The sequence below is a fragment of the Arachis duranensis genome, chromosome 7 (genome assembly GCF_000817695.3).
Source record: "Arachis duranensis cultivar V14167 chromosome 7, aradu.V14167.gnm2.J7QH, whole genome shotgun sequence".
Classification (NCBI taxonomy): domain Eukaryota; kingdom Viridiplantae; phylum Streptophyta; class Magnoliopsida; order Fabales; family Fabaceae; genus Arachis; species Arachis duranensis.
This window is the reverse complement of record NC_029778.3, coordinates 50,619,507-50,626,585: the sequence shown is the minus strand read 5'-3', so window position 1 is coordinate 50,626,585 and position 7,079 is coordinate 50,619,507.

Genomic DNA, 7,079 nt, shown 5'->3' with positions numbered 1-7,079 from the left:
ATAAAAAATAATAAATTCTGATAATCTTTTAATATTTTTCAAATTTTAGCAACAATGATTGAAAAAAGATGTCTGGACTGGTAAAAAGTATAAAAAATAATACTACACTATTAATAAAATTTATTAATTTTAATTAGTACTTTAAATATTAAATATTAAATTATAAATTCTAAACTCTAAATTTTAAATAATAAAATAAAAAATACAGTACTAACCCAAAACTTTGGCTAACATTAATAAAAGAATGTTGTTAGCTAACATTTTTCATATTGCAATTCCAATGCTTAATTAGGCCTACCACGCGTACAGGGAGTGAAGATAATACGAGGATTAGGGGTGGTAATGATTAGAGTAGGATAAAGTTTAGAGTCAACTCTAATCTTATTGTGAGTTGAAATTTTTATATAAACTCAACTTTATCTTATTCGACGAGTTAAGAATATTTCAATCCTAATTTTATTCGTTTTTAACTCGCAGATATTTGATTCTATCTGCGAATTACGAAAAAGATGTAATATTATTATATAACTTTATAATAATTTAAAATAGAGCTGATTTTTATGTAAAAAAAATTATTAAATTATTAATTAATAATTTTTTTTTTAGTGGCTAAAGATATTTTATATTTAGTAAAAAATCTTTGATTCAATATCTATTTAAAACATATTTTTATATAGATATATACATAAGATACAAATTAGTCAAATAAAATTGAAATTCAACTCTACTCGACCCGCACGAGAACTCTATCCACACTCGCTGCCAATTTAGTTGACAATCCTACTCCCATCAAGTCGGATTGAGTATTCATACATAGAGTGTACGTTGTCATCTCTAATCAAAAACATAAAAAGAGTATATGAATCAATTGTTCAAGTCCTTAATCATACGACGCAAAGAAAACCTTCAATTCGAGTGTAGCTCAAAATAACTAGAACTGTGGTTCTGTGAGCACACACATCCAGTAAATATCTGCAAGTTTGTGGAGGAAATTGGTCTCGTTATCACTCTGATCGAAATAGAAGGAGTGGGGACTGAACTCTAAAGAACATGTGTCTAGATAAGCTTTGAAGGTCCCAACTTGAGACATCATCATGGTATAATGGAAACCCGGTGACAGACATCGAGAGGCAAAATAGTTAAAGTAGGTGATAAAAAAAATATTTCCTTGAATTACTAATAGGAAAAATAAAAGTTAAAAGATACTTTGCTAAAGTTTTTATTTTTTAATTTTTAGCGTATTTAATAAATTTTTAATAATAAAAATAAAAATACTAAAAAAATATTTTTTTGAGAAACAACAATTTACATTTTTTAAAAGATCTTTTTCTTTAAAAGGAAAATACATTTTCACATAATAAATAAAAAAGTATTTTATATTGTTATACCTAAACATAATTAATAGATAAAAAAATCTTTTTGCATAAGATATCCAAACATAAATTTTTTTATTTTTTTATAAGATCTTTTAAAAAAATATAATTCGAAAAAGATCTTTTTTTAGAAATTTACCCAAACAAATTCTAAAAATGACTTTCAACAAATAGAAGCAATAACAAATGTGTTTAATAAAATAGCTTTCAAAAATTAAAAATACTATAATAAATATTAATGTAATAATTAAATTTAGATATTAATCAGTGGCTTAGGTTATATTAGGTTTTCAAAATATATTTTATCTTTTAGAAAACACAAATATAAATACATATTTTTTTTTATTATTTTTCTTCCAAAGTTAAAAGTAAGATTTAAATCTAAGACCTCTAAATAAGAATGATGAGACTATATTATTTAAAATATAATTTATTGACCATAAATTTTTTAATTTATCAAATACAAAACAAAATATTTATATTTTTAAAAAATACAAACATTTCAAAAAAAATTACCAAAATGGGTACTCAAAACCCAAACCATGCTCGTAATAGTGTAGTACTAAAGTGCCAGCAACGAGATAAGATAAGGCCAATTCAGAGCCACATCGACACTTCCTGCAAAATAGCTAGTAAACTGAAAAACGATAAAAAAAAATAGATTTTAAACAAATTCGTATTAAAAAGTTTAATTTAAATAGAAAAGTTATTTTACTACTTTTCAAATTGGTAAATCAATATACAAGGGGTTGAATCATGCACTCACATTTTTTTTTTCTTAAATAACATGAATTATAGATGCTTATCAAGTTTTAAGAGTTATATGCACTGTAATTTGTAGTATATTAGTTCAAGTGATATTTTGTTTGAGTTAAAATAACTTATGAAGTGAATAAAGATAAGAAAAAAAGTTTTAAAGAATAAAAGTTTTTTTTTTTAAAATTGATTTTGATATTCTCAAATTTATAAGAAGATCATTTGGGTCTTAACAAACTTGAAATCAATTCAAAAGTATTTCTGAGATATTGATATAAGTTGAAAGGAAGAATGATATTCCTTAAAAAGAATAAACATAATACACAAAATGCCTAAACACACAAAATGGAAGAAGAATTAGCTGGCCTGCATGGAAACAATAGGGTTTCGTTGGGCTTATGCTATAAAAAAGCAACCAAATAACAACATTCTCAAAGTTTCACGATACATGCATAATTCTTTGTTAGTACACTGAAAATGTGTCAAATGTATCCTAATAAGATACTTAGTTGCTATTAGTGATCAAGGAATTATGCTAATTTAAAATTGTTTACCTTTGCAGATTCTGATTAGGGCTCTGATATGTGTTTATTTAGGTACCAATATGATCTCATACTCAAATCGAAAAAACACTTAGCATATCTAGTGTAGAGGCTGAATGAGATAGATGTTTGATGGATTACAAATCTTTCAGAGTTAAATATTAAATAAATCTATAATGACACATTAAAACCAAGCATTTTGACTTGGACTTGCATTCAGTTCGAGAGAGAGTTAATAAACAACAACTTATGGTAGTTCATATTCCAATAATTGTTTTTAACTATCTTTGAACGATCCAAACTCAAACTCAAACTCAATTAGGTGTTGAATGTAAGATTGTTCTAAGGACATAACCTAGTCAACAAAAATTCCGAAAAAAATCCTAACTACCTTACTTTGTAGTTCTGTTATTAGTTCAGTTTGCAATAACTCATTCGGTGCTGTGTAACAATTCAATAGTAATAATATGAAGTCTACTTTCATTTTTGAGAAAGTCTAGGGGCCAGCAAATTTTGTGGGTTTCAGCCATCAATTAGCCATCAATAATGTCTTTAATGGTGTGAGATTGTATCTAATGGTGTAGAATCATTCAATTTTCTTTTGATGGTTAAGTGATGGCCAAAATTTAACAAAAGTGCTAGTCCCCTAGCACCCTTCTTCATTTTTAGCTTTCATTTTCTTCTCTGTTCTTGCAGACTCAAAATTTGTTATTGTTTTTCACAAGTTTATCATCTTCGACTCTTGATCTATGCTACCTAACAATGGCTATGATGGTCTCTACTACTTTTCCAGAAATTTAAGAGGACGATTTCACTATCTATATATTTCACGAATAGTTAATTTTGTCAGTGTATTCAATCGTTAATTTACAATCAGGCCTTCCATATTTAAAAAACATTTTGGCAGACGTGCAGCTATAATAAAACGCACAAATAATAAGAGGACAAAAACGACTCGTTTGATTAGATTTTTAGGTGCCACATGCGTAATCAGCTACTTTCTTGCTTTTGAAAATTTCATAGCAAATCCAGAGAGTGAGGTTTCTTTAAAGCTTTCAAATCTTTTAAATAATATCCACGTGAATAGCAAGGAGCAAATAGCCAAGGCGCTGTCTTTTTCCTGCAATTAAGATTACCAACTTTCTATGAATTCTATCCGCTTAAAGCTTATAAAGTTTAGATTCATAATAATGTCATTTTTTATTTTATATTTGTACAGAATACTTCTGATACGAGTTGAGAGGAGGATCGGGAACCTGCGAGTTGGATCGGATGTCGGATGGCCCAGATGGAGCGGAGGGGAGGTACCTGCAAAGACACTCCGACGCTCAAGTCAGAATGGATCTAAGAGGTATAAGGTGTGAGGAATGGATGATTACCTAGAGGGACTTGGGTCCTTTATTTATAGATGATGGTGGTTATCTTATCTTTATCTTATCTGGCTAAGATAAGAGGTGCGTTTAAATTCAAAAGTTGGTTAGAGGGCCGATATGGGGCCTTCTAGAGAGATGAAACGGGTAAACCTGGTAAGCCGGGTTTCGGGTTTGGTCCTAGGTTTGGGATCCGTGGGCCGGATCCGTAACAGTTGCCCCCGTAGCGAGAGAGCGAATGTCTTCGGTTTGTCTCTAGGAGTTCGAGCCGTTTCTTTTACGTTTTTGGCGCTGGTCGAGTGCTCGTTTGGTGATGAGGTCGGCTCCTCGATTTTGTTTTGGTTTTGATTGGTCTTGATGTGACCTTTCCGTGTCTTGCTGCGCTTTGTTGCGTCTTTTGAGGTGCAATTGTTTAGTTTGCTTTTCCGAGGGGGCATTTATTGTGGAGGGGTTTTTCTCCTTTTTGCCCCCGTGAGTTTTCATTGCTCTCAGGGTCAGTTACGTCTTTTCGCTTTCTTTTTGAAACCGTTTGCTTTGGTTTTTATTTCCCTCGTCAGTTTTTTCTTTTTTCCAAAGAAAAAGGAACTGTTCATTTTCTGGAGAACTCTTCGTTGGTTTTTTGCTTCCTAGTGCCGTTCTGTTGTCTTCAAGCCTTCTTCTCAAGCTTTCTTCAATTTCACCAGGTTGGTATTTTTGCCTTTTTCCTTTCATATTTGCTTGTGCATGCCTGTTTTGTTTTTGCTATCTGTTTTGCCGCGTCTGGTGTTTTTGTTGGGTTCGGGGAAGGGGCTGAGCACCGCCGTTTTTACCTTGATTGTAGTGGTGGTTTAAGACGTTTGGGTTTGGTAGTGGTGTTTTTAGGTTCTTATTTTGTCATTTGTTAGAGTTGGTAGGCTGATGGTGGTGCTCCTCCCTGTTTTAGGTATGCAGCGTCGGAGAAATGAGGGTGTGGGTGCCCCCATTGCCCCTTCCAGGGGTGTTCCCAATCGCTATGGTTGGGTGACCAGCGATGTCTGGGGCGTTCCGTCGCGGATGACGGAGGGTGATCTCCAACGGCTCCGCGATCAGGGGGCGATTTGTGGTGGTGGTGAGGAGGAAGGGCGATATGAGCTCGTGCTCCCTGATGCGGATGAGCGCGTCTGCTACTTAAACCTCTGTTCCCCCACCGTGCCGGACTGGATGTGGGTTTACGAATCCATGTTTACTCGGCTCGGAGTGCGGTTCCCCTTCTCCCCGTTTGTTCAGGGTCTACTTAGTCGGTGTTCCGTGGCACCGTCTCAGCTTCACCCGAACAGTTGGGCGGCCGTTCGGTGTTTCGAGTTGGTGTGCCAGTATCTTGATCTCCCGACTTCGGTTCCCGTTTTTCTTTTCCTTTTCTTGTGCACTCTTCCGACTAAGGAGGGTAAGCACAAGAAAGGGTATATGTCTTTCCGGGCGCAGCCTCATCGTCGGATCGTCGGGTTATTTGAGGACTCCTTTCATGGGTTTAAATAGGAGTATTTTAAGGTGCGTCCTGTTGAGGGGCACCGCCCGTTTTGGCTTACCTTGGAAGGTGAGCGCTGGTTTCCGACGTACTGGAACTTTGGCGCCGGGCCGTCGGTTTTGACTAAAGTTTCTTATGACGATTTGTCTCGGGAGGATAAGGATGTCGCCAGCGTTTTATGGCACTTGTTTGGCGAGCGTCCGTTGAATCCTCGGGACGTTATGGGGGATCCTGAGGCTTGTCGGACTTATATTGGTGTGTTCCCCCTTCTTTCTTTTTCTTCTTCTTCTTCTTCTTCTTCTTTTTTTTTTTTACTCTTCTATTGATTTCTTTTCAGTTGAGATGGCTAGCGGGCTGACTACCTTGGCAAGGTTGAAGGCAGCGTTGGTTCGGGAGGAGGGGTCGTCGTCTCCGTCGACTCCCGTTTCAAATCCGGCTGTGGATTCTCAGGTTCCACCTCAGGGGGTAGTTTCTTCGGGGGCGCCTACTGGGGCTCAAGTTCCTCCTGGTTCGCCCGAGGTGGTCGTGTTGTCGGGTGCTGAGGCTTCTCGGAAGAGGAGTAGGGCCGAGGAGCCGATTAGCGAGACTTTTGAGGGGGAGGGTCTGGTCCCTAGTGTAATGGACCGACGTTTCGACGCCACGGGTTTCATTGATCAGAACTTGATGCCTGGAACGGAGTCATTTTTTGATGGTTGCGACGTCTCGTTCCAGGCTGAGTCGGTTTACCGTGCCCTTCTTCGTTCTGCTGTGGTTGTTCGGAAGGCTGAGCTTGTGATGGCTCAATCGGGTTTGTTGGAGAAGAAGCTACGGCAGGCCCAAGCCGAGGTGACCAAGTTGAAGGAAGAGCTTGAGACGGCAAAGACTGCAAAGGAGAAGGCGGAGAAGTCGTCGGAGGATGCCGGGGCGGAGATACTCCGTCTTGCCGGTGTTGAGACTTCGCTACTTTCTCAACTGGCTGAGGAGCGGAAGCGTTCTTCGGATGCGAGTTCTCAAGCTGCCTTGCTTCTTGCCGAGTCGGAAACTCTGAAGGCCGAGGTCGAATCCCTGAAGAAGGAGAAAGCGACTTTGTTGGCTGATGCTGGGGATGCTGTTGCTGCTACCGAGGAGACGATGAAGGCGCAATTCTTGGTGTTGGCTCCCGGTGTGGATGTGTCTGTGACGGGAGCTTTCAAGACCGTCCGTGATGGGCGGATTGTTGATATTTGAATAGCTTCTTTTGTATTTAGTTTTGAACTTTTGTTTGTTTCTGAATGTTCGGATTTGGCCAAGGGCCGTGACATGATTTTTGGGGACCGTTTTAATGGTATTTTCGGCTGTCCGGGCCTTTGTATGATCCGTTTGTGGTTTTAGTTTGGCCGTTCGGGCCTTTTTGCAATTTTGTTTTATTGTGACCGTTTGTTTGGTCGTTTCTTCGGATATCCGTGTGGTTGGTCCGGAGGGTGATCAGTCCTCCAGCGATGGCCGTGTTTTTGTTCCGTGCTTTTGAGGAACAGTAGTGGTTTGTAATGGGGATGAGGTGAAAATAGCTTGTAAAAAAAAATTTTATTTAGATGGT